Source organism: Stomoxys calcitrans, chromosome 3 (assembly GCF_963082655.1).
Source record: "Stomoxys calcitrans chromosome 3, idStoCalc2.1, whole genome shotgun sequence".
Lineage (NCBI taxonomy): Eukaryota > Metazoa > Arthropoda > Insecta > Diptera > Muscidae > Stomoxys > Stomoxys calcitrans.
This window is the reverse complement of record NC_081554.1, coordinates 53,801,212-53,819,167: the sequence shown is the minus strand read 5'-3', so window position 1 is coordinate 53,819,167 and position 17,956 is coordinate 53,801,212. Positions and strand designations below refer to the sequence as shown.

General features: G+C 37.5%; 1 long non-coding RNA gene across 1 annotated transcript in view; it reads right to left on the bottom strand.

Annotated features, from left to right (window-relative positions):
* The window catches only part of LOC131995960 (uncharacterized), a 33,462-nt gene that overhangs the window by 14,540 nt on the left and 966 nt on the right, over positions 1 to 17,956 (bottom strand). Inside the window, exon 2 of the long non-coding RNA XR_009397714.1 lies at positions 14,690 to 14,774. This is a non-coding gene — a long non-coding RNA (uncharacterized LOC131995960). The remainder of the gene's footprint in view (positions 1 to 14,689; positions 14,775 to 17,956) is intronic.

Below are 17,956 nucleotides of genomic sequence, written 5' to 3'. Positions count from 1 at the left end.
AATTGCGGATTTTTTAAAAGAAAGTAAATGCATTTTTAATACAACTTAGAATGAACTTTAATCAAATATACTTTTTTTACACTTTTTTTCTAAAGCAAGCTAAAATTAACAGCTGATAACTGACAGAAGAAAGAATGCAATTACAGAGTCACAAGCTGTGAAAAAATTTGTCAACGCAGACTATATGAAAAATCCGCAATTACTTTTTGGGCAACCCAATACATTACAGGTAGGTGGGAGGGTGTCACTTATTGTATTTAAAAGTAGATAGAAAATTAAAAAGATTGCCCGTTATGGATGATTCTGCTCTGTCAAAGTAACTAGTTGTGTGGCTATACCATGCACTCAATGAACGAAATAGTTGGTGAACAGTCTAAAGAAGTAGGGGAGAGGATGCAGTCTTTTGCAATATGTGTTCATATCTTTATTATGTAAAAAAAATAATTTATTATACCCATCACCGAAGGATGGGGGTATATTCATTTTGTCATTCCGTTTGCAACACATCGAAATATCCATTTCCGACCCTATAAAGTATATATATTCTTGATCAGCGTAAAAATCTAGGACGATCTAGACATGTCCGTCCGTCTGTCTGTTGAAATCACGCTACAGTCTTTAAAAATAAAGATATTGAACTGAAATGCTCATTCATTGTCCGATGTTGCCGAAATTTGGGACAGTGTGTTAAGTTAAGCCCCTTGACACACTTCTGCAATATCGCACAGATCGGTCCAGATTTGGATATAGCTGCCATATAGACCGATATCTAGGTTTTAGGTTTTGGGGCCATAAAAGACGCATTTATTGTCCGATGTCGCTGAAATTTGAGACAGGGAGTTTGATTAGGCTCTTCGACGTCCTTCTTTAATTTTGCCTAGATCGGTCCAGATTTGAATATAGCTGCCATATAGACCGATCTCACGATTTAAGGTTTAGGGCCCATAAAAGAGGCATTTATTGTCCGATTTCGCCGAAATTTGGGACAGTGCTTTGTGTTAGGCTCTTCGACATGTTTATGCAACTTGGCCCAAATCGGTCCAGATTTGGTTATAGCTGCCATGTAGACCGATATCTCGATTTAAAGTCTTGGCCCTATAACAGGCGCATTTATAATCCGATTTCACTGAAATTTGACACAGTGACTTATGTTCGGCTTTTCGACATCCGTGTCGTATGTAGTTCAGATCGGTATGAGGTATATGAGTATAAGGTATGAAATTTTCACCGAATTTTGATGAAAGGTGGTTTACATATATACCCGAGGTGGTGGGTATCCAAAGTTCGACCCGGCCGAACTTAACGCCTTTTTACTTGTTTTTGTTTGCATGTCCATATAGACGACGTAATCTAGTTTATTCCCAAAAAGTACATGTCCGTTTTGGGGTTGTTAGAGAATCTGACAAAGAAATATGGCGTCATGTGCCTGGAGGTCATCCCAGCCTCTAAAACCAACGATCATGATCAGGTAGCACTCAATTGCGAGGGTTTTAGAAGTATGGTATCAACCAAACCTCCGTAGCGCAGGGGTAAGCATGGCGAGACCATCAGCGGTGGTTTGCCTCTCCTAATGCTGGCAACATTTGTGAGGTACCATCCCATGTAAAACTTCTCTCCAAAGAGGTGTCGCACTGCGGCACGCCGTTCGGACTCGGCTATAAAAAGGAGGCCCCTTATCATTGAGCTTAAACTTGAATCGAACTGTACTCATTGATACGGAGAAGTTTGTCCCTGTTCATTAGTGAAATGTTCATGGGCAAAATTTGCATTTTGGTATCAACCAAACATTAAAATATAGATTCATCTTTCAGAGAGTCTTAACCCCTAAAGGCCTTAACGGTCATGTAACCTATGTATGACAATATGGGGTTCATAGTAAAGTAATCAGACCATCTTTTTGTTACTACAAAACTTTTTGTTGATTTTACTAACAAATTTCTCTGAGTGTAACTTTTTTCCAATATTGCACACAAACCTTTGAAGGCAAGATGCAACCATGAACCCTAGGAGCAAGGATTGCAAATTTAGGAAAATTTTTGTTTTTTGTATTGTAAAAGAGGGCACACCGGAGCGTGCCTGGGTGGACCAGTTGAAAATAAAATCTAAAATTTTCCACAAACCGCCGTTTAATGAACTCCCTGCCGTCCTGCCGTTCTTCTCCCATATCATTCTGCGTTGTTCGATTCAAGCTTAAGACCTATAAAGTTCCCATCTTTTGTACCCCTTTTCCTTTATGGTTCAAGGTCTCACAAAAGTCGCACAGTGGGATAAAAAAAAACTTTGCCACTTTTGTACGGATAAAGATATCATTACAGAATTTGGAATGGTCAAGAGAGCCCAGAAAGGATATTATTCGGGATCCGTGGAACCTTGGCTACAAAATTGTTATGAAAAAGCTTGGCGGAAAGAGCCCTGCAAGCGAGCCAGACGATGAGACTATGGATAAAATCGTTAACACGTTGTATGCAGGGAATACTGCAAATTAGGAAACAAGAGGCTTTGCCCCTTTTACAGTGGAGGAACTTAATTAGGCAGCTGCAAAACTGAAAAATAAGAAAGCACAGGTACTGATGCAAGGTGGCAAGTTTTAATTTAATAAGTATGTATAATACATGGCTTGCCGAAGATTTTTTCCCAGAATGCTGGAAAGAACAGAAGTTGGTGTTGATAAGAAAGGGAAAGGGAGACGCACTAGTACCCTCGTCCTACAGACCTCTTTGCACACGTGACACAGACGATAAACTACTCGAGAGACTCATAAAACCTAGACTGTAGGAAGCTATTATCACGGGAGAAGGGTTATCCGCAAGGCAGCAGCACGGCACCACGGCTAAGGTCCAGGAAAATCAACTTTCGGCACACTAAAAGATGTTGTCGACGAGGTTCTACGTGCACAAGAAAAATAAACCAACTCGAGAGACTCATAAAACCCAGACTGAAAGAAACTATAAACACGAGAGGTGGGTTATCCGCAAGGCAGCGTCACGGCTAAGGTCCAGGAAAATCAACATTCGGCACACTAAAAGATGTTGTCGACGAGATTCTACGTGCATGAGAAAAAAACCAACACCGCTGACCAATCATACTTTTGGCTACCCTTGATGTGAAGAACATTAGTCTTAGGTGGGAAGATGTGATAGACGCCCTACAAGGGAATCTTAAAGTAATAGGGTGCCTTTAAGGCATATTCTAAAACTGCTTAGAGATAGGATTTTGGTTTACGACACGATTTCTGGGCCGAAGGGATTACAGATAACGTCAGATGCAGCTCAGGGTCCATCCTGGGTCCGGACCCATGGAACATCAGCTGCGATGACATCTTTAGGATGGAATTGCTTGACGAGACTTTCCTCGAAGTCTACGCAGACGACGTTGCGGCAGTCATGTCTGTGAGAAACACGGAGCTACTGGCTACACGAACGCGGACTATATTTGTCCCCACACAAGACTGAATCAGTTCTGCTAACCATACTGCGAATCCCCCTTGAATTAGACATGCGAGTCGATAAAATAGTCATCACGACAAGGAAGCCGGTAAATTACTTCCCAATTCATTCGACGTTCGATACGCAAATAAAATTCTCTGCCCAAAAAGCGATAGGAATCGCGGCCCAACTAAGCAGACTTGTGGCGAACATAGGAGAGCCGCTACCCAAACAGAAGAAACTTTTAATGGAAGCTTGTAACAACATGCTCTTATACGGGTGCATGATCTGGGCAGATAGCCTCCATGTTAGGTACAGGGCGCAACCGCTGATTAGTGTTCATCGAACCGCTGCACTAAAAGTGGCATGGACGTATCGGACCGTATCGGCGTATCAGACTGAACATAGAAGAGCCACAACCCAAACAGAGGAAACTTTTAATGGAAGCTTGCTCTTATACGAGTGCGAGATCTGGCCAGATAGCCTCCATGTCAGGTATAGGGCGCAACAGCTGATTAGTGTTCAGCGAACCTTTGCACTATGTGTAGCATCGGCGTATCGGACCGTTTCGGCTGCTGCGGTGCAGATATTAGCAGGAATGGCACCGCTAGACCTGCGAGCCGAAGAACGCTCTGCACTTTCCAAAGCAAGAGTGAACAACAGTGAACTAACGCAAGCCTCAAGAAATGATATAAGAGAATAGACTACAAGAAAGTGGCAGAAGGGGTAGGAGAACGAAGCATACGAGAGATGGACCGCGAAACTGATACCAAAAATCAAAAACTTTGTGTATAGGAGACATGGGGATGCTGTCCGGACACGTAAAGGGTGATTTTTTTGAGGTTAGGATTTTCATGCATTAGTATTTGACAGATCACGTGGGAGTTCAGACATGGTGTCAAAGAGAAAGATGCTCAGTATGCTTTGACATTTCATCATGAATAGACTTACTAACGAGCAACGCTTGCAAATCATTGAATTTTATTACCAAAATCAGTGTTCAGTTCGAAATGTGTTCAAATTTTGACAAATTTTGTTCAGCGATGAGGCTCATTTCTGGTTGAATGGCTACGTAAATAAGCAAAATTGCCGCATTTGGAGTGAAGAGCAACCAGAAGCCGTTCAAGAACTGCCCATGCATCCCGAAAAATGCACTGTTTGGTGTGGTTTGTACGCTGGTGGAATCATTGGACCGTATTTTTTCAAAGATGCTGTTGGACGCAACGTTACGGTGAATGAACACATTTCGAACCGAACACTGATTTTGGTAATAAAATTCAATGATTTGCAAGCGTTGCTCGTTAGTAAGTCTATTCATGATGAAATGTCAAAGCATACTGAGCATCTTTCTCTTTGACACCATGTCTGAAATCCCACGTGATCTGTCAAATACTAATGCATGAAAATCCTAACCTCAAAAAAATCACCCTTTATATTTTAGGAAATATTTGCAAAACTTGGGAAAGTGCAGCAATCCTTTTTGCCTTTACGAAGATGAAGAACACCTGGATGACGCTGCACATACTGTCTTCCACTGTACACGATGGGAGGAACCACACGCATCCCTTGAAGATCAGATAGGGTCAATAACTGCAGAAAATAGAGAAAATGATCAGAAGTATTGACAACTGGACCGCAGTAGCAAGATACTGCGAAGACGTACTAAGACGAAAGAAAACTGATGTCGACGAGGCATAAGTGAACTCATCAATAGGATCTGGACGCAAGCGATGAAAAGGACGAAGGTGTAAGAACCGATTTGGGAGCCACCACGAAGTTATGCGCAAGTGGTGCCGTGGTGAATTTGACTTTCAGCGGCGATAAGATGTCGTTAAGGCAGATTGTAAGCTCTATATAACATATAAGGTATGACCTATGCACATGCAGCAATGCATTTTCCCCTCTTATCCCAAAAACAAAAGAGAAAAAATTAAAAAAGGTTTGAATGGTTGAGGTGGTTAACTTCCAGGACCACTGGGCCCTCTGCTATCATTTATATCCATTCAAAATTACTTCATGAATACATATGAACTCATTAAAGATAGCAGAATTATTTCCACATTTTTTCTTCACTCCCACTATGCGACAGTGTTAACAAACTTGGATTCCGATAGTGTTACCATACAGACTCACCACAGAAACTTTTTTCTTTTCTCTAACTTCAAATTTCCATGGAAACTCCTATATGTGTGTTTTTGAGTATGCTCATATCCACTTCCATTTCCTTACATTTCCATTTGAAAAAAGCTGTCCATGTGGTGCTTTTTCAACATTTGCCTTCATCTCTTTCCCTGCCTGTGACGCTGCCTTGATTTCGAGGAAATTAACATTTTTATTTGAAATATTTTCAGGAAATACGGATTTTGTGGGTGTTGGGTTGACAACTCAAAGACGACAATGGCAACAATGACGACGACGACGACGACGACTAAGATGATATCGGCGAGGCCGCATAGATGAAATTGAGTGCTTTTGTGGTGCGAGGGACACGCATCTTGAGTTGACTCCGTTTTCTGGTGTTGCGGTGTCAGAAAAATTAAATGTTTCTTGTTTATATGCGCGAGCCTTAAATTTGTCATATTTTCTGTGTCTGTCCTCTCAACTGTGTGCCCCCAAAGGCCATTAAGATTTCGACAGTGATTGATAAATGATACAAAAAAAGAGAATTTTTGGTGTTTAGAGGTTTTTGTCTTCTTCTACTCTTGCACCTCTTACAACACTATTGGGATATAGAATATTTTAACATGGAGTATTTGTTTGTTAAGCCCATAAGAAGAGAAATAGACCGAGTTTAGTTATGTTACAACGATCGCCTCACTTTCTAAGACAAGTAAGATATGTCCGTCCGTCTGCCTATTTATCCCATATATTATATATATTATTGACGAGCATTTTTCCAAAAACTAACTGGAATGACGAAAAAAAATGGCAACATAATTTGTTTCTAAAGACAATATTTCAAAGAAAATTTCTTTAAAACAAAATTTCAATAAATTGTTTTCAAAAGACAAAATTTAATGATATTTTCTGTAAAAAACTATGATATATTTACTAAAGACAATGAAATATTTACTAGAAACAATGACATTTTTTCTTAAGACAATAAAATTTTCACTAAAGGTAATAAAATTTTCTGTAAAAATAATGACATTTTCTCTAAACACACAATTTTAATAAAATGTTCTCTATAGACAAAACTTCAATGAAAATTTCCAAATATCTACATACGAGGGTTGCCTTTTATATTTCGGGGTGGACAACCCTTGTGTTGCAATCTGGAATCGTACAATGAAGTTGTTTCTGAAAATTTTTTTTTTTAAAAGAAATGCAATTTTCTCTAAAACAATGAAATGTTCTCTACAAGAATGAAAATTTTTTCCAAGACAATGAAATCTTCTATAACAAGTAAAAAGGCGTTAAGTTCATCCGGGCCGAACTTTGGATACCCACCACCTCGGATGCATATGCAGATGCTGTGAAAAATCCATAATTTATGCCCCCATTGCAGCTTTATCGAAATATGGTCCGATTTGGACCAAATTCGGCGCGACCATTGAGTGGTAGAAAAAATATTGGTTTTTTGGTAGCTATATCGAAATATAGACCGATCTGAACAATATACGACACCGATGTCGAAAAGCCTAACATAAGTCACTGTGTCAAATTTCAGCAAAATCGAATTATAAATGCGACTTTTAGGGGGCCAAGACTTTATATCGAGAGATCGGTCTAAATGGCAGCTATATACAAGTCTGGACTGATTTAATTTGGCCCAGGCCAAATTAAAGAGTGATATCGAAGGCCCTATATCCAAAACCTTAAATCGAGAGATCGGTCTATATGGCAACTATATCCAAATCTGGAGCGATCTGTGCCATATTGCAGAAGTATGTCGATGGACTTAACTTAACTCACTGCCCCAAATTTCGGCGACATCGGACAATAAGTGCGCCTTTTATGGGCCCAAAACCTTAAATCGAGAGATCGGTCTATATGGCAGCTATATCCCAATCTTGAGCGATCTGGGCCAAATTGAAAAATGATGTCGAAGGGTTTAACACAACTCACTGTAATAAATTTCAGCAAAATCGGATAATAAATGTGGCTTTTATGGGCCTAAGACCCTAAATCGGCGTATCGGTTTATATGGCAGCTATATCAAAATCTGGACTGATCTGGACCATATTAAAGAAGGATGTCGAAGAGACTAACACAACTCACTGTCCCAAATTTCAGCAAAATCGGATAATAAATGTGGCTTTATGGGCCTAAGACCCTAAATCGGCGGATCGGTCTATATGGGGGCTATATCAAGATATAGTCAGATATAGCCCTTCTTCGAACCTAAACTGCTTATGGGCAAAAAAAGAATCTGTGCAAAGTTTTAGCTCAATATCTCTATTTTTAAAGACTCTAGCGTGACAGACGGACGGACATGGCTGATCAAGAATATATATATAATTTATAGGGTCGGAAATGAATATTTCGCTATGTTGCAAAAGGAATGACAAAATTAATATACCCCCATCCTTCGGTGGAGGGTATAAAAAGAGAGAAATTTTCATTCAAAACAACGAAATTTTTACTAACGACAATGGCATTTTTACTAAAGACAATGAAATTTTCTTTAACGGTAATAAAACTTTCTTTAAAGATAGTTAAAATTTCATTTAATGCAATGAAATTTTTATTAGAGACAATTAATTGTTCTCTAATGATAAAATATTATGAAAATTTTTTAAAGTTCCTTAGACGCAATGACATTTTGTATGAAGACCCCGAAATTTTCTTTTAAAACAATGACATTTTTACTAAAGACAAAAAAATTTTCTTTTAAAAACAATGAACATATCCTCTTTCTCAAGGCAATGACATTTTCTTTAAAGACAATGATATTGTCATTTCCGACAATGCAATTTTTACTAACTACAAAGAAATTTTTACTAACTGCAATGAAGTTTTTACTAAAGATAATGAACGTTTCCATAATGAAAATGAAAAAAATAAAGACAATATATTTATGTTTAAAGACAAAATTTGAGTGTAAGAAGGAGATTAACGCCCTCTCTGAGAATGGCAGGATCCGTATTGTTTTGGATGCCGGACCATGGGCATTGAAAGAGCACAATATTTGGCATTGAAGGCCACAGAACTGCCGCCAATAAACTGGGTTAATCCGAAGCGTTTCGATTTGACACAGTCCGAGTTAAGGGCTTGAGCGGCGAACGCGCATTTAACACTATGGAACAGCGAAACTGTCAGTAGGGCAACGAAAATCCTATAGGAAGATCCGGATCTTCGGAAGACGAGGCTATTGATGAACAATACACATCTCACATATCAATGGCAAACTTCTCACATATCAATGACTGTTGTCCGATTCAAGTATAAACTCAATGATAAGGGGCTTCCTTTTTATAGCCAAGTCCGAACGGCATGCCGCAGTGCGATACCTCTTTGCTGAGAAGTTTCCGAGGAATATAATTAGAGTACATATACAGAGAGACCGCAGAAGCGCAGAGATCACCATATCTGCCTATTAACCTAAGCGCCTGGGTTTGAATCCTGGCGAGAACACCAGAGAATGTTTCAGCGTTGGTTATCTCCTCCTAATGCTGGCAACATTTATGAGAAACTGTACCATTTGGTATGGAAGACATGTAAAAGCCTCTCAAGATGAGACGGTATCATAACGGGACACATGGGAATACGAGCTAACTTATGCAAAAAAGGTACAACAATGAGAGAAAGATGTCGAAATTATGTTTGCGGCATTTTGGATGGGACACAATACCAGACATGAACCGACTTAGGGCCGAGGTATGGGAAACAAAAAAGGATTTTGTTAGGAACCTCAAGACAAAATTTCTATGAAAATTTCTCTTAAGACAAAATTTTTATGAAATTTTCTCTAAAGACAAAGAACGAAATTTTCTCCAAAAACAAAAAGACAAAATTTCTATGATATTTTTTTAAAGACATCAGTTCAATGACATTTTCAATAAAGGCTATATTTCTAAGAAATTTTAAGCAATGCTCAGTGAAAAGCGACTGCTACGCAGAAATCGTGGTACTCAACAAATACTCCACAAAAATGAATTGTGTTTGTTTGTTGGTTGGTTTGCCTGTTCCGTATAGACTCAAAAACAGCTGAACCTATTTTCTTGAAATTTTCACAGATGATGTATAATGATCCCGTGATGAAAATAGGGTACTACATATTTTGATATCTGAAGGGGCGGACCCTCCCCCTAACCCTAATTTCAAAAACGCCAGATTTCGGAGATGGGTGGGGCGATTTAAGGGAAATTTTGTATATCCTCTCAAAGTAACCTAAGAACAAAAATTTGGATGAAGTACCTATGGGGGCCGCCCCACACCCAAAAACTCAAATGTGAGGTATTTAAGATTAGAAAACTTATCCAATTGTCGGACCAAGTGTTTGGGGGACCACCCCAGCCGCCACAACACCCCTAAATCGGACATATTTACCGACTATGGTAAAATGGGACTCAAATGAAAGATATTTCCGAGTAGAATTCGAATCGTATATCCAAATGTGGGACCAAGTTTCGTGGGGTCCATCCCTTCCCCAAAACACCCCCAAATAGGAATTATTTACTGATCATGGCAATATAGGTCTCAAATTTATGGTATTTGAGTGTAGAATATGAATTTGGTATTCAAATGTCCGACCAAGTGTTTGGGAGGCCGCCCCTTCTCAAAAACACCGCCAAACAGGACAAATTAACGACCAATTTACGATTAAATGAAAGGTCTTTGAGAGTAAAGCACGAATCAATATTCGAGAAAAGTGTCTATGGGGCCACCCCATCCCCACAACCCCACCTAAATAGGACTTATTTGCTGACAATTGCAAAGTCACTGAGTGGCCGCCCCATCCGCCAAAGCTTCCCAACCCGATCATGTTTGCCGTATATGGAAATATGGGCTTAAATGCAAGGTAATTGGGAGTAGACCACGGATTTGCAGTCAACATTTGGGACCAACTGTCTAGGTGACGTCCCACAACCCCCCAATAGGACGCGTTTTTTCGCCATGAAGAGCTCGATATTGATAGTTTTTAGGGCCCATACCCCAAGCCGGACATATTTGCTGAGGTATTTGAGTTTAGAAAAAAAATTTTATATCCAATTTCAAGGCCAATGGCAATATGGGGTTAAAATAAAAAATTATATTTGAGAGTAGAGCACGATGCTGATTTATTTCCCCAAAACACACCTAAATCGGACATATTTACCGACCAGGTCAGTGGGGGGCTCAAATTAATGATATTGGGGAGTAAAGCATGAAATTGACACTCACTTCCGAGACCAATTTGGTCTGGGGGTCTCCCTCTTCCCAAAAACAAACAGCAATTATTTACTGACCATCGCAATATGGGGTTTAAATGCAGTTATTCGGGAGTAGAATACGAATCTAATATCCAAATGTGTGACCATGTATTTGGGGCGCCGCCCCTTCCCCAAAACAAATTTATCAAAGCAAAAATTTGTTCCATATAAAGTAAGAGAAGGCACAGCGGAGCTGGCCCGTTTCAGCTTGTTTCCTATAAAAATCATATATCAACTAAGATCAATAAACTTTAAAAAAGCGTTTTTCTTTTCTTCCTCTTATACCGGAAATTCATGAAAATTTATCTTTTTCTGTTTCTGTGCTCCAAAATCTCTTTGTAAACTCCACAGTAAACTTCAAAAAATCTATTTAATGGTTGGGTTTTTTTTGTTGTTGTTGCCAATGGAGTTCTGTGCGTGGTTTCATTGTGGATTTTATTGTCCTTTTGTTCGTTTTTTTTTTCTCTCTTTTTGGTGACAGACATTTGGTTTTTGGCGGCGGATATGTGCCTCTTTGCCGCCACATGCTACAACAACAGCACCCATCTTGTTGCCGCCAAATGTAGTTGTCAACTTATTTCTCACCAACAGCTAACGAACACAGAAATGGTAGCAACAGAGCACCATTTAAACCACCAACAACCACAGCAACAGTAGCAAAGATATCGAGAATATTGTCACAGAAATACCCAAAGCAAGAGCAACGCAAAAGCAAAAGTGTTTAATCGCCCATTTCATTATAAAAATTAGATGTTTCACACAGTGGATGAAACTTGGAAGGAAAGTTGAATTTCTAGGTATTTTTCAGAAAAGTAAAAATTTCAGGGATAAAAAATTTTAAAAAATTAAATTTTACAATGTCTCAAATTTTTGGCAAAATCGAAAAATATATGTAGCTTCTATGGGCCTAAGACCTTAAATCGGCAGATCGGTCTGTATGGGGGCTATATCAAGATATAGCCCGATATAGTTCATCTTCGAAATTAACCTGCTTATGGACAAAAAAAGAATCTGTGCAAAATTTCAGCTCAATATCTCCATTTTTAAAGACTGTAGCGTGATTTCAACGAACAGTCGTACAGACGGATCGTCTTAGATTTTTACGACGATCATTTATACCACCATCCTTCGGTGGTGGGTATAAAAAAGCTAGTAGACAGTGTGTCGAGCGGGCTTACAGTTTTACAGCTTATATCATAAAGGCATTTTCGTAATGAACTCGAATAAGTACAACGAACGGCCTTAGAAACCTACACACCTAAAAATGTCCGATGATGTCAAAATGCGCCACACTATGGTTGGCGTTGTGGTTTCTTTTGGTTTTTCCATTGCAAAAATCTCTAATGAGAAATAAAATGAGAAATTTGAAACATTTAATAAAATTTTAAAATTTCAACAAAATTGTCAAATTTAATAAAATTTTTAAATTTCAATAAAATTTTCAAATATCAATGAAATTATCATATATCAATAAAATTTTAAAATTTACACAATTTTTTTAAATTGTGATAAATTTTTGCAAATTTCGATATTTTTTAAATATCGATAAATTTTTAATTGTAATATCGATTATTTGATATATATTTTTTTTTTAATTTGATATATTTTTAAAATTTCGATAACTTTTTCATTTCAAATATTTTAAATATCGAAAAAAATAATATTTAAAATTTATCGATACATAAAATATTTTAAATTAAAAATATCGATAAATTTTGATATATCGATAAATTTTAAAATAACGATAAATTTTGAAATATCGATAAATTTTGAAATATCGATAAATTTTTAAATATCGATAAATTTTGAAATATCGATAAATTTTGAAATATAATTTTCAAATTTTGGTAAAATTTTATGATTTTGATATTTCTTTTATAACTTGATATATTTTTAAATTTCGAAAAGTTTTTCAATTTTAAAATTTTTTAAATTTTGTTACTTCGACATCTTCGAAATTTCGTATTCGAAATTTACAAATAAAAATTTAGAAATTTAAAATTTTTTATCAAATATTTAAATTACGATGAAATTACTTAGTTTTGACAATATTTTTAAATTTCAATGAAATTTTTATTTCGATCGATAAAGTTTTTAATTTCGATAAAAATTTCTATATATCGATAAAATTCCTAATTTTCGGTAAAAATTTATAATTTTTAATTTCGATAAAATTTTTAATTTCGATAAAATCTCGAAATTTAAGAAAATCTTTGAAATATTGATGAAATTTTGTAATTTCGATAAAATATTGAAACTCGATAATATTTTGAAATTTCGAGGAAATTTTGACATTTCTAGAGACTGAAATTTCAATGACTATTGGATAAAATTTCTTAATTTCGATAAAATTCAGCAACAATTTTCGAATTAAAAAAAAAATAAATTCAATAAAATTATTAAATATCGATAAAATTCAAAAATTTCAAATTTCCATAAAATTTTTAAATTTCGATAAAATTTTTGCAAATTGCAAATTTTGCCCATGAACATTCCACTAAGGAACAGAGGCAAACTTCTCAAATTTTAATATTTCGATAATATTGTTAAATTTGGATAAAATTGTCAAACTTTGAAAAACATTTTGATAAAATTTTCATTTCGATGAAATTTTGATGTTCCATCTCGTTCGTGGGAGAACGAGATGGAACATCAACGACGACATCGAACAATCGACGATGATGTGATTTAGTGTCCTAGCCATGTGTGTTGCCTCCTACTTTATCTGTACGTCGTCTATGGGTCAGATGTACAAAATCGTTTCCAGGATCCCAGCCGTGTTGGTTCTCACAGCCCCATTTATGGGAAGACAACATACCTGTTGGAACTTTTGTAACATCTTAACGCTTGTCCACGCTACTACCGATGAAGCCAATTGACCATCTTGGGGTTTACTTTCCAATTCAAAAACATGAGCCCTATGCGTACTCTCCAAAAAATTTTACTTCAAACAAAAAAGGATGCACTCTTATTTTATCATAATCGAATTTTACCCCCACTGTGCCTTGCTTCATTAGATTAATGCTTAATAGCAACAACAACCACAACAACACTTATTTTTGTGTCGCCGTGGTGTGTTCAAAAAAGTGAATGAGTATGTATGTGTTTGTGTGTGTGCGTGTGTGCATATTGTACCGGATATTGTTATGTGTCGTTTTTCGCATTCAAACGAAATCACGACTTTTTTCGTCTCATTTTCTAAAGACAGCAATTAATTAAAAGAACCAAACAGATGGTGGCACACAAATATTTTAATTGAATGGATACAAATTAGGCGATTGTTTATTTCGAAATCTGCATACCCTCGATATGGATGCCGATGCCTTCTCTGCTTGGCTTATGGAAGCAGCTAATTGGCTTTGGCATGGGAAGATACAACCGGAAGGACGATTTTTTCGTAATATGTATTATTATTATGAATCTTCAAAAAAGCACACATTCGCTGGTGATAAGCTTTGAATGAGCCTACCCTTGTAGGGCCAAAGGAAACCTAACAACGCATCGAAAGAGGCTTTCCTTTTTGCAGAGTCCGAACCGTCTAAACCGTCTAGAAGACTCTATTAAAATCATAATTTCCCCGAAAGATGGCAAAAAATCAAATTTTCTGTTTAAAAATACCAAAACTTTAAAAATGCTTTCAAAACTACGTGAAAATGCTTGTATATCCTTTGCTTTGCGTCTAATCAAAAAAACAGAAGATATTTAGTGGTCCCATAATCTTATCTTCCGAACAAATTGCCTGTAAATTGCCATTTAGGGTTCTCGGTGGATAACATACATTTGCCTGGTGGCAAATTACTATTTGTTTAGGTCTGTCTACGTTTTGTATTTAGTCCCCAACACTAAAGCAGTCAAAAATTTAATGTTTTCATTAAAATCTCTAAAAAATCAAAATTTTTATCAGTTTACCTTGTTTATCCTTGAGAATTCTTCTAGAGTTTTTGATGTATTTGATCCAACTGAAGTTCAATAAAAGCGTTGCACGTCTTCTTTTCTGTGGCAATAAACAAAAATAAATAAATGTAATTAAAACATTTGACTAATATTAGTTTAATTTAAAAATTAAATTAGTATGTGGCAATTGGTCCTTTAAAAAATAAAAATTCCGAGGCGACATCTGTCGTTTCATGTAATCTTAACACTCATGCCGAATGGTTTTTGTCTTGAGTAATGTAAGGAGACATCTATTAATTAAATATACAAACGAAGAAATGTTTGAGGTAAGTTATAAAGCATACTTTTAGGCTGCAATTTTAATGCGTACAATGACAATTGGCAGCACTCTTCACTATTCAAACAAATGCCAACAGATGACACATTTGTCAATTGTGGACAGTGAAAGGTAAATTTGTTAAAGATAACTTTTTACTAAACTAATTTTGCAATGAAACGTATGTTCGGCGGTCTGTATAGGTAGTTTTGCGTCTTATTGTGATAAAATGTCGTTGATGTTAAGCTGGTTACCAACACTTACTTACGTCGCAGTGGTTTGGCGTCGTAAGTAATAGCAAAATTGCAACCTAAGGATAATACAACAGGTCCAGAGAACATATGTCTTGGCATAGGCATGGCTATGAGGAACAAGGCCACTGGGGTACTGCAGACAATTCTAGATGTCTGACCTTAAGACATACAGATTAATTGTGGGGCAGCCATTGCGGCTATGAGACTTAAGACGATGGGAGAATGGATAGAGGATAGGAGCAGGTCACACCATCGCGGTATGGTCGAGGCGAAGATAGAAAACCTGGATGGAATAGAAGTGGTTTCGGATCGGATACCTAATATAACACTTGAACTTGAGTGCGAGGCACTACTGCCAGAGGCACAGTCTTGGATTGACGAAACTCTGGCATTGCTATCTGGGAGATCATGCTACACGGATGAATCAAAGCTAGATGATAGTGTGGGCGTCGGCGTCTACATTGAGAACCCAGGGACTGAGATCTGATTCCGACTTAGATCCGGCGATGCTTGAGGTGGCGTGGTGTTAATGCGAGGACGACTAGTATGAATCTATGTCTCCTGATGGGGTTAAACTTTGCTGACGATATCACTCCGCCTTGGCGAATAGTAAATTCCACAAATGACCGGCGACCACACAGATAATTCGCGACCCAGCGTTACAGGCCTGGCTGGAGGGATGTATTTACGATGTCTTCAAATAGTTTGGCATGGGTGTCGAATGCCTTCGATAGGGTTGTGTCACGAGGATCGTCCTAGCACAAGGCCTGGGCTGATTGAAGCCACGGCAAACGTGTACAGCGATGGTTGGCGAAGCAGTTGTTGTGCTACACAGTCTTCGAAGTCCATGCTAATGCTCGGCGAATGGATATTCTCCAACGAAGCTCGGGAAGAGTAATCCCTCAAGAGCCTTGGCTACTGGTGAGAAAAGGGAGATTGGTCTGCATCACTCCCTCTTACTCGGCTTCAATAGCGAGATCACGCTGCCCATCTTCCAGACATCGGGTACACTTGGTTGATGTACACTTGGTTGATGTACACTTGGTTGATGTACACTTGGTTGATGTACACTTGGTTGATGTACACTTGGTTGATGTACACTTGGTTGATGTACACTTGGTTGATGTACACTTGGTTGATGTACACTTGGTTGATGTACACTTGGTTGATGTCATGGAGTCGATCTTATTGTTACGTTCATTATCTACGACCAAATCGCTTGAGCGCCCACGGCTCGAAAGCAGCTTCCAAAAAGTTTTCGCGATAGTAAGTCGCATTTATTCATCGATAAACAAAGTTTTGCGTACAAGACACAGTTCTGATCAAGATAAATCGATACAGGTAAGTACAGTTGCCCAACAACAACAAATCGAGTGAACTATCTGTCAAAATTAGTGTTTTGTGCAACTCTGATTTTGAGTTTGCTACTAGTTCGCACCATTTTGAGCTCTGTGTTTGTGTCATGGTTCTTAACTATAAATCTGGAGTAACATACTACGCGAAACACTTATTAATGCTTAAACAATCAGATGCGCCGATATGCGTCCTTTGGGTTGAGTTACATACAATGCGCCTTTTGCTTCACACGAATTTCTAAAAATCAGCTTATTTATATACAATAGTTAATTTCAATGGAAATTGTTAATAATGTGGTTTAATATTAAAATCATAAAAGAATTTGTATAATGTACGGACTTCTTCGAATAGTAAACAAAAACATATTCAAATCAAATGTTTTCCTCCCTGAAACGCGTTCAAAGTTGAGGGTTGGTTAACTTATTCCGTTAGACGCGTGCGTGCATTTGTTGTGTTACTCACACATTACAAACTAACCTATTTTATTTTTTTTTTTTTTTGACATGCGCTCATAAAGGCCGGAACAGAATGTGAGCATTGAGCTTTTTTATTGAGCGCCGCGTTGCAAAAATGCAATTCTCCACACATATCCCACAAAAGTAACGGAGAAAAGTTTAAAAAATGTTCAACTTTGACAGTTGGAAGCGAACGTAATTCTGTGCTGCCACATGTAAGTAGTGTATTTAGTCGTCAAAATAAAAATAGTTTCACTTTTTCTAGTTGATCTTTTGATATTTATTTGCAGAGGCCCATTTTTCTACCCGAAGCCTCTCAACGCTCATTCTGTTTAGGCCTTAAGTGCTGTGCGAGGTATGTAATTCCACCTTAATCCACAAACACAACCGAACGTAATGAAAACTAATGAGTAGGCCGCCAATCGAAACTAATTTTACCTAAAAACTTCATTAATCAATCAAGATGTACTTATCCATAGCTAAAGATAAAAAGTTGAGATAAAGTTATCAATGATATTTGATAAGAAAAATCATGAACTATGTACATAAACATGAAACTCTTCTCGCTCATACTTTATGGATATCATTTATCATGTTTAAAACGCTAAAATATTACCCGTTTTTGCTTAAAAAATATCCTGCAACCAATTCCTTTTACAGCTAACATGGCAACTCTATTACTCTCTGATAAATCATAGCATACAACCATCTCTTTCTGACGCATGGCTCAGAGCCACGTGCTGTTTTTTTGTGGCTGTATCTCTCGGCAATGTTTACAACCGACAGCAAAGAACATATGGAATTTCTAAAATGTGACAGACTTCTTCTAAATTTCATGTGGCCCTGGTAAATGACGCGCGCCAGGATACAACACCTCAACATACGCAAGGTTGCCAATGTG